Raw genomic sequence first — 11,101 nt, 5'->3', positions numbered from 1 at the left:
GGAAGTCCTAAGAATAATAATAATAAAGAATAAAGAGAAACAGGAACTCAATAGTGTGGATGCTTAAAGCATCCACACAATTACCAAGAAATGTACATAATATTCAAATTAAAATGTAAAACTTTACAGTAAAATTTAAGGTAAAAAAAAAAACATAAATTCAAAGTGCAGATGAACAAATTTAGGAAATTATAAAGTGCAAATAAACAGTTGCTGATGTATAAGAGAGAGTCCAGCCTGTTCTGGTCTTAAGGAAAGCGCTTCCCAGACCTCAACAGTGAGAAGAGTCCATTGTTGGGATGGGAGGGGTCGATCATGAGCTTCCTGGCTTTGGTCTTGCACCACGTAGTGTAGACAGACAGCAGGTCAGGAGGCTCAGAGCTCACAGCTGAGAAACAAAGTCACTGAGGTCCGTCAGTCTGGCTTACAGAGACATTTCTAAGGCTTTCCATTGGAGAGCTATAAGGGGATGATCCCCGAAACGTCTGGGGAAATGTTCAGTGGACTGATGAGACAGAAGCTCAATTATGTGGAAGGTTCGAGTCCCGCTACATCAGCGTCAGACTAACGGCGTTTCATAACGGGACCATCAGAGCAGCAGGCGGACGCGGTGCTGCAATGGTCTGCTTCAGGATGACTCGCTGCAACTGGTGGAACGTGAATTCTACTTTGAGTTTCCGTGTTTCACTCCAGCTGTGAACTGAATTGTGGGATGCAGATCCTCTCGTGTGATCTGATTGGTTGATTTGCAGCATCAGTATTTGCAGACAGTCTGAGTGTGTGTGCTGGTTAGCAGCAGTCGTCCTCAGCTTTATGACAGTCGTGCATGCAGGACTGCCATAAAGTTTGCTCAGGTGTGTTTTCTTACCTGCATGAGTGTAAAGGTCTTTGTTCAGCAGCTCAGTGAGTCACTGACGTGTGACAGCAGGGAGTCGCCGCTCTGCGATGCACTTCAACAGAACTGATCAGACTTCTTTCAGTGTGACTAACAGACCAGCACAGGACCGATAACACCGATAAGATCCACCAAACACATCCAGACATGTTTGTTCAGAGCTGCAGCTCTTTGTGTACTCATTACACATGAAGGGAAATATCTGAAACCTTTAGAAACAATCGTTATTGATTATGGCTTCTAGGTCGTGAAAAACTATTACAAGATTTTCCTCATTTGGATCAAAAATGTTTCTGGAAAGCACATTAATGCTCTCGTGTTCGGTTGGGGCTCCTTTAATACGAAGCATAGCATGGAGGCGATCAGCTCACCTGGATGTTACCTGAGTGTCTCAGACTCTGTGGGGTTCAGGAGAGTTGCTGGAAAATCAAACACAGTAAGAACATCTGACCTCAGGTCTGACGCTGTGAGCAGCTCATAGGTGCTGCTGCACGAGGAAATCAGCAACTCCAGAAAGCTCGTCAGTGGATGAGCGCACGAAGCCCTCCGAGATCTCCTGACAGATGTTTCACTGACACCACGAACCAACCACCAGCACATGACCCCAAATCCATCTGTGCCTCTCTCGACTTCCTCTGGTGTCTCAAGTCATTTTGTCCTCGCCCAGGTAAGCTTCTCCTGCCGCTGTCTCTGGTTCAGGTGTGGCTTGATGTCATCAGTATGACAGTCAGAGCTCCTTTCCTTAAGATGTGTGTGAACTGTGACGCTCTGACCCCAGCACTCAGCGTTTGGTGATCTTATATGTACAGCACTAAACTTGCTTTAATTTATGGACCACACAGCTCAGATTCCCACAGAGCATCAGATACAGAGAGTTCTGTCATTTATACTGATGATCAACAAAGTGCCAAGAGAAGTACGCCACGAGGAGTCAGGAAAGCGTAAATAACATGATTTAGTCCGGAAACGGCACGACGGGTGTGACTGAAGAGAGGTCGCTGAAGGAGAACGACGGTGTTTATATAACAGAAACAGTTTTCATTCATAAATAAACAGTGACTGTGTGGTTGAGCTAATAGTTTCTGGATAAATCTGGCCCTCGGGCAGCGCTGGGCTGCTTAAATTTAATTCTTCTGCTCTGTGACGATGAAGATATTTAATAAAGTCAAAGGAAAGCAGCTCACTCGTCTGTCGGCAACAAGCAAAGTCTTCGGTCACGATGCTTCGTCAACATCTCTGACAACACGAGGCTCACCAATGATGGCCTGAACAACCACCTGGACTCTTACCTGGAGAAGATCCTTGAGCTCCAGGAGGCCCTCGCTGAGCAGGAGCAGAAGATCAGGAAGCTTTTGCATAGCCTTCACCAGAGAGCTGCAGAGCCAGGCGAGGCCACATCAGCCTCCCTGGCAGCCCTGAACGTGCCCAGCTCAGTTTGGGTCGGGTTCACGGTTAGCTGAAGAGCCTACAATATTCGCTCTGGTGTTGGTTCCACCAATCACACATCAGCCATTTCAACAAAAGTAATTTTAAGCCCAAACAGCATGTTCAGAAAAAAGGAATCGATTCTGTGGGAAAAACAGAAATCGTTAATGTGACTCAGTCCAAATGAATCCCAGACCCATGGTATGAATGGGTATCAATTTTAAAATGATAGTTGTTGTATTAGAAAGCTCAGGTGCCAACGCCACCCACCCAGCAGGGTGACCCCCCCCCACCATCTGTTTGTGGGTTAACTCCTGTGAAAACTAGCTGCTGATGTGACGATCGCTTTGACTCCACGATGTGCTCCGAACCTGTTTGCAGGAAATGTTTGAGATGCAAACAGGATGATGAGTGTTTGCAAAGCAAACAGCAAACTGGTCTGCTGAGGCGTGCGTGCTGGGAAAGGTGTCAGGTGTTCCTGATGATGTAAACAAACACCAGGGCCCTATTTCAGGAAGCCGGTTTAGAAAACTCAGAGTGAAAAACGATACTCACGGTTGAGTAACCCCGAACTGTCCAACTCGGAATATTCGGTTTCAGAAAGGCTGATAACAATTAGTTCAGTCAACGCGGAGTTGCTTTAACCCCAAGTTAAGCGCGCGCACGAGGATACATAAAGCCCTGATTAGTGGAGCACAGATTAAGCGAGTCACCATGGAGACGGAGGGAAAGAAGGCGCGGTCAATGCATCTTACAGCGCTTGAGGCCGAAATTCTGATTCGGAAAAAAAGTAACACAGGCTCAGCTGCAAAAGAAAGTGAGCATGCATGGCAAAACAAAGCCGACAGAGTCAATGCGTGAGTGTTAATATAAACATTGATCGAGGGATTTCCACCCATTTAACACGTTATTTTATTATATTTTATTTTTTATTTCATACATTTTATTTTGTGACGTGATGTGAGCGCAGGTGCAACCCAACAGGCCCCAAACGTTCCTGGCAGCAAGTAAAAATGAAATATAAAAATATAGTCCAAACAGGTAAGGTGTAATTGTATTATGAGCCATAGTGCTTGGTCTGTTTGTCCGATGTAAATCAATTGAAGTTAGAGGCTACATTAATTTTCTTTCTGTAAGCACTTATTGAAATTATCTGAGCACATTACAAGTACATATTTGCTTACTCTGTATGCTCAAATGTGACCCGTTATAGCCAACAGAAAAAAAGCGGAGGCCCGAAAAACAGGTGGGGGTCCTCCACCACCACCACTCACAGAGCCTGGCCACTTGGCTTCCACATTTGTGATAATGTTGGCAGCATCACATATGATCTTCACAGTGCAGAGAACACAAATTAGCATCCATTACTATAATGAAATAATTTGTTAGTTTGAAATGCTACAGGGAACTATGTACCTGTACATTAATGCTGTGGAAAGACTTCCTGTTCACATAGTCTCCTTCATTTACTGAAGGAGCAATGATTGGAATGTGAGTGCCATCTATACAGCCAATCACGCCTGGGAACCGTGAGAATAAATGTAAAATTTAAGTAGTAGTCCAAGTATCACCACATCATGAATTAAGTTTCGTTCATCCTGATACCTGCAATTTTGTGGCATCCCTCTTTGATAAATCTTGTGGGTCTATGACCGGGGAACACCACAGACGAGTACAGGAGACGTTTCAGTGCAACTGTAACATTCCTGACTGCCCGACAGACGGTAGCCTTGGAAACGTGCTCAGCGTCACCAATATTATACAGAAAGCTCCCGTTTGCAAAAAACCGAAGTGCGATACAAATAATATGTACAGAACTGAGAGGATGTCCGCGATGTGTCACATGCGTAATATATGGCCTGAGGATGTTATTCAAATAACTTAGAGATTGTGCTGAGAAACGGTAACGTTCACACAGGAAATCATCAGGAAATGATAAAATGTCCAAACGCGCTCTAATCACTCTCTCCCGGCGGAGAGCTCTGCGGAGAATTTGTGCTTCAACATCTACTGGCTCTTCAAGGAAGGAGCACGCCATGTCTGACACTTCCTACAGTCAGGTTTCTGACAAAGAGGCGGAGACAGTCAGGGTTAGTTGTAGTAAACCTGCTAGGGGGCAGGTTAGCTTCACGGAGTGTGTCGTCATAGTAACTCACTCAGAATTAATCTGAACTCGCTTTGTGAAACCGAAAACCCAGAGTTTCCGTTAACTCAGGGTATACTTACTCAGAGTTTGCACTAAACCGGCTTCCTGAAACAGGGCCCTGGGCTCTGCAGTCTGTTCACACCTACAGGCCAGTGGACACTCTTTCCATGATGAGGATGTAACATCCTGGACAGGGAGGAACGCTGGTTTGAGGGCGGAGTCAAGGAGGCCATTTACGTGAAAAGGGAAAGACCATCTCTGAATGGAGGAGGGGCCTAAGGGTACATCTGTCACCATCTTACATGCTGTGATTGCAGCCATTCCCCAACTCTCTGTGAATGGTACTCATGGTTATTGATCAGTGGTCATGAGAATTTGCATAATTAAGATTAAGGAACTGACCTCACAGCCCATTGTTCCTTCAGTGGGCTGGTTTCAGTCATTATGTAAATGTCCTGTTTATAAGGTTGAAACCTGCGGTCAGCTGAGACTGAAGACGTCACCTGATGGTTTATGACACCAACTGTCTGCCATCTATAATCCAGTTTTGAGATCCTTCCCAGACGCCTTAACACCCACTCACATCCTGGGCCATCTGACCTCAGGAATTCGCATGATAAGGTGGGGCCAGGTTTCACAATGAGCTCACCCGAAACTCTGGCTGATTGGGACCCACACCCAGTTTCACACCTTGGCTCAGGCGATTAGAGGATCATCAGGGGTCCTTTTGTCCCTCTGTGGGGGGAAACTCCCACTAGGTTTATATCTGGGACTCTCCACCATTTGACCTTAGAACTGAAGAAGCTTCTCGGATGAGAGGTGAAACGTCTTCAAGCAACATTAAGAAGTCCAGACGCTTTTCTCTGCAAGCTCCTTTGACTACGATGACCTGGATGACTGAGAACCTTCACAGACATGATGACGAAACGTTTCTCCCTCTGAAGACGTCCAGATGAACAGAATCAACTTTTGGAGATTCACATATGATGTTTTTTGTTTAATCCCAGATATGAAAAATTTGCGACAGCAGGTAAAAAAATATGATTTTAAATTTAAAAATGATCGATAAATGTATTTACTGAGGTCTGAAAGCAGGACCTGCAACCTCTGCACCACCAGACCTCAGCCTGCATGTGGTAAAACACTGACCCCTAGTGGGGAGTCTGCTGTTATTACAGTTAGTTTTTCAATGATTTGCGGTTTTTTGTTTGTTTGTTTTTACAAAAACAACAACAAACAAAACAAACAAAATGTCCCCCAAAAATAAATAAATGACAACAAATAATTCAATAAAATGGAAGGATAACAAACTCTCATTATCTGAGTGAAAAGGCTCGATTTACATACTGACTTTTATGCCCGGCAACACTTTCATAATCAGATTTCACCAAAACAAAGATACAATAAATTATAGATAAATGAATAATGATAATCTCTTCCGTTTCACATTTTTCTGATTTTCAAACATTTTTTAACATGTCTGCAGAGTGCAGCACGTCCTTCATGAGTTTTATTTTTAAATTTATTTATTTATTTTCAGATTTTTTTAACTATTTGATTCTTTTAAAATATTTCCTCCAAGTTAAGAATTCATCTCCCTGATTTCAAACAATGGAAATTCTTTTGAAAATCATCAGAGCAGAACAGCTAGATCATACAAATCTGCATAAAAAACAGATTATTAGCATTAATTTAGATGAAGTCCGCCAGCAGAATTGATCACAAACAAAAATTCATTCTCTTAATTTAAACATTACTCATCAGTATTTTATCAGTATTTCTTTTGTTATAATTTATTAATTATTTGTGTCAAATGATTTGACCAAGCTCCCACTAGAGGGCGCTGTCAGGTAACTTTAGCCTTCTGCAGAGCTTCTTAGCTTTAGTTTCACTTCAGATCAAATCAGCGTGTTTTAATTGCATCCATTTCACTTGGAGTAAAAAGGAGTAAAACTGTAACAGAGCGGAACAGGCATCGCAGCAGAAAAAGACCTGATGAAGAAGAAGAGAAAACGCACAATTGTTGGGCCCTGATGAGCTCGCCACCCTCTGATGTGGTCGCCGGCCTCAGGGACCAAACTGTGACTCACAAAGTGAAGCAGGAGCTCCATTCAGCATGAAGACAGTAAAACATCCCAGCAGAAACAAACTGAACATGTTTCTACTCACAGCAGAGTCTCAGAGGTGAAGCTGTTCAGTGAAACGCTGCCCTCTGCTGCTCACAGGAGGAAACACAGCCTCCAGCTTCAGCCTCTCAGAGCTGCAGCAGAGCACTGACACAGGAATCTATCCAGAGCTGGGAAGTAACTAAGTACAAATACTTCAAGTATTTGTAGAATTTTCAGGTATCTGTACTTTAGCTGGGTAGTTTTTCTCTGACAACTTTTTTATTTTTACTTCCTGCATTTTTTTGTAATGCAATGTTTATTTGTTTTTAGGACAAATGGAAACGGTCTTATACAGCAGCGGTCCCCAATCCCCGGGCCTCGGACCGGTACCGGCTCGCAGTTATTTCGTCACTGCGAGCCTTCAATCATCAAAGCAACTTCGGCATCTGGCTGCTGCTGCAGGAGAGGAGTGAGCACAAAGGGAGTAACGTTTTCAAGTGTCAACAAACACCAGCAAACACACAAACTGTGTGTGTGCAGTTTGTCCCACAGTGTGCTGCCGCTAAAGTCCGGCTGCTTATTTGACAGGGACAGAAAAGACAGAGAGCTACGTTCACTCAGAGATGGAGACAGATAAGAAAGGAGGAGAGGAAGCAGAGAGCTTAGAGTCACAGGAAGGATGCTCGTTTAAAGCTCACATGGAAGTGTTGTTAAATCTGTACGTGTCACATGATGTTTGTTCATAAAGCTGCTGCTAAACAGACTGACTGTTATTTAAAGGCTGCAGGTTAGTGCAGGATGAACAGGTGAGTCTGCTGCACAGTGATGGTTTAAAGTAAAGACCAGACAGCATACACAGCGTGGAGGATGAAACCAGCCAGGACAATTGAAACATCTGCTCACATCTGGTTGAATTCAGGTGCGAGCACACCTGTGTGTACAGCCTGCACTAAGAAAACTTAGCTCCACTGGAGCTCTCAGTAGATGATTGTGAGCTATGATTATTTTCCCACACTGAGACATTCGGCTGATTTCAGGTTCCCCCACCTGCTGAATCCACTTTAACCTCTGACTGCTCACATTTTCCTGTTTGGAGTCAAAGTCACAGGCAACAGGAAAAGCTCATGTTCTACGTAACCGACTCAAGCTGAGCACATTTACATCTACTGATATTATTTTGTTGTTACATTAGGCTCAGGGTTCAGTTAGCTTTGCACAAAAATGGAAACCTTCTCCAAAGAGCTACTTTTACTTTCTTACTTTGAGTACATGTCAGAGCCGCCATCAGACCTCCACTCGGTGTGTGCAGGTCCTGTTCATGGTTCAGGTCAAAGAGACGTTTGCAGAATAAATATTGATAAATATTAATATTATTATTGGTTATTAGCTCTGTAGTTGATTCAGTTTTCTGTGTTTTTAAGGGAACAGGGAACGTGAGCGCTGTGGTGCATACAGGGTGTCCCTCACGTCCACATCAGGCTCTGAGGCAGTCTCAGCGTCAGCTGTTTGTTACAGTATTCATCACTGTGAGATTCACGGTTTGGTGAATTTATCACTCACATATCTCGATTCCCTGCGTGGTTGTTGTATTGTGACACACACAGCTCTGAAATTCATATCTAATGAGGTCGTCCACAGTAATAACTGAGTTCACAGGTTCACCAACACTGCACAAACGGGGTGTGCTGTGGCTGAACTCTGACCCAGTCCTCACCCTGCACGTTCACAGCCCTCGATAACAAACCACGGCCCACACCACCTGAGCACGCCCGAGCTCGCCGGATCTAAGCCGGGCCCGGTTACTACTTGGATGGGAAAACCTGGATTTTACTGAAACTGAGTTTCAGGTTTTCAGTCTCATTTCTGCGCAGATGCAGAGACGTTTGATCCTGAACTGATCTTCTCTGTGAACACACCTCTACAGGTCGTTTATTTGAACGTGTGCCGAGCTGCAGCTTTAACGTGACTGTATCAGCGTGTCGGGCTTTAATAAGCAGGGAAACCGGAGCGACGCACACGCGTGCGCAGTAACGGCGCCTTCATTAACGTCTGGACAGCTCTGAGGGATTTTTAGTCACAGACGCAAACTCTGCTTCTTGTTCACTCGGTTTTACACTTTCTGCATCTTCACCGGTTCAGAAGCTTCTTTCTGAAACTCCAACAAAGATGTTTCTGTTTCAGTGCTCTGAAAGCTGCCGTGGTTGCTTCAGTGTCTGTGGCTGAATGATTGTGCGTCCTTTGTGTTGCTGAATCAGTTGAGTGAGCACACCTGTGGGACAGCCTGCACAGTCAAAGCAGGACTCACGTAAAGAGTTGTGATGTGTGCATTTGCTCCTTAAACTGAACTAATGGGAAAGACTGAACTCCTGATAAACAGCAGCAGTGCTGTTCACACGTGCGGCCGAGGTCAGTAAATAACCCGTCTGTCTGCCTATTTTCAGCCTCGTTTCTGTCGCACTTGTGTTTGTGTAACTGCTGGTTGTGCTAGTTGATGCTGGAGTGAGTCCAACAGCCCTGAGGCTTAGAAACTGCTGGAAGGCTTTGCGTCTGTTATTATCAGTGAGGTATTTGAGGCTGTTTGATACCAGTGAGACTCGACGAGTTCTAGGAAGAGTGAACTCAGAGGCCACGATAGTAAAAATATTCAGCAGAGTGATTTCAGCTCGTCTGCTGCTCTGCAGGGATAAACCACATCATGCCTGGCAGGAAATAAGGAACCAGAACCAGGTCTGCAGAACCAGCGTCAGCTCCAGTAGCTGATATCCGTTTCTATCACGAACCCATGTTGTTGCTGCTCGATGGGAGCCATATTTGTAGTTCCCCGTTGATTCTGTCTTCAGCTCTGCGTCCTCCATAGTTCTTACTCCAAACTTCCTCTGAAATAAGCTAAGCTGGTGCCACAACCACGGCTTCATTGATGTCTGCAGCATGAACATGAACACGAGTGAAAACGGAATAGAAACAAATTCATATTTTAAAGAATAAAGAAAACTGGGCTGGACTGGAGCATCTTTCAGTCAACGATGAGTTCAATCTGAAGGCAGTTTGCTGCCTCAAAATATAAATCAAGTTACCTTAGTAGGTGCAGACGGAGGTGCTGCTCAACCAGTGTTGGGGAGTAACGGAATACATGTACCGCCGTTATGTATTCAAAATACAAAATATGAGTAACTGTATTCCGTTACAGTTACCGTTTAAAAAGGTGGTATTCAGAATACAGTTACTTTGTTGAAATAAATGGATTACACTGCGGTACTTCCCTGTTTCATATTGTCGCGGGTCAGGACTGTTTGGGTTTTGTTTGACAGCTACGTTCTTTCGTTCCAGGCGGCAGCGTTACGGTTGCCATGGTTACAGGGCGACGCTCTCTCTCTCTCTCTGTGTTTCCTGGGTGAGAGAGCGCCTTTTCGTTGTTGTTGTTGTTGTTGTTGTGCTAAGCTAACAGGCAGAATGCTACAAGCATAGCTCTAAAGAATGTAGCATCATGGGCAGTGTAGTCCGTGCTGCAGGGAGAATGGACTGCCATACACGTTATGGGTCTGTGAGCGCGAGGAGGGAGAAAAAGGGGAGTGGAAAGGTACGAGTTGTCATCGAGGAAAAACGGGAGCTGGAAGCATGTAAATATAATAATAACCACTGCAGCCAAGAAGAGAGCCTGACGAACCCAGTTGTAAGTAAGCTATTAAGACTCGACTGTACGCCGTGTTCCTGTTTTCCTCCGAAAACAATAAGTTCCGTTGGAGCCTTTCAAAGCCTCTCTCTGTCTCTCGCAAGAAAAGTTGACCCAGACAACAAAGTAAAGCTATTTTTCAGCTACGAGCCGACAGGGACCCCGCCGTATTAGTCAGAGGTCCCTTTACTACAGTTCGGAGTCGCGGACCTTCAGTAATAGTAATAAATCACACAGCAATAGTACATTCACGTTGTTGTAAAAAGCATGATAATATATTAAGTAATCCAAAGTATTCAGAATACGTTACTGTCATTGAGTAACGTAACGGAATACGTTACAGAATACATTTTGGGGCATGTAATTTGTAATCTGTAATGGAATACATTTTAAAAGTAACCTTCCCAACACTGTGCTCAACAAATCAGAGCATAATCTCGTCCCAGGATTGCTTACACCCCTACTCATCGTCTTCACCTCCTCATCACCTCCGTTCGTTCATGCTGCAGACATCAGTCAGGAAGTTCATAACCTGTATCTGAGTTTAGAGAGGCATTTAGTCCCAGCTCAGCAAACAAACAGTTCTGTGAACTTTGGACAAACAGAGGCGGGAGTTCGCCGGACATGTGGCGCCTCCACCCAGACAGCCGGAGAAACAACAAGAGGAAGATGATTGTTTTCAGACGTGTCTTGATGCTCAATCATCCATCAAGACACGAACTGCTCAGTAAATTCAATCTTAAATATGAAGTTCTAACTCGAGTTGGATGTTTTAATATTTTAACAATATTTTTATTCAGATGGTTCAGTTCATGGTGAACCATCACTGGAGGCTGAGGAATGAACAAATCGCCTTC

The sequence above is a fragment of the Maylandia zebra genome, linkage group LG4, assembly GCF_041146795.1.
Source record: "Maylandia zebra isolate NMK-2024a linkage group LG4, Mzebra_GT3a, whole genome shotgun sequence".
NCBI classification, from domain to species: domain Eukaryota; kingdom Metazoa; phylum Chordata; class Actinopteri; order Cichliformes; family Cichlidae; genus Maylandia; species Maylandia zebra.
This window is presented reverse-complemented; position numbering follows the sequence as displayed.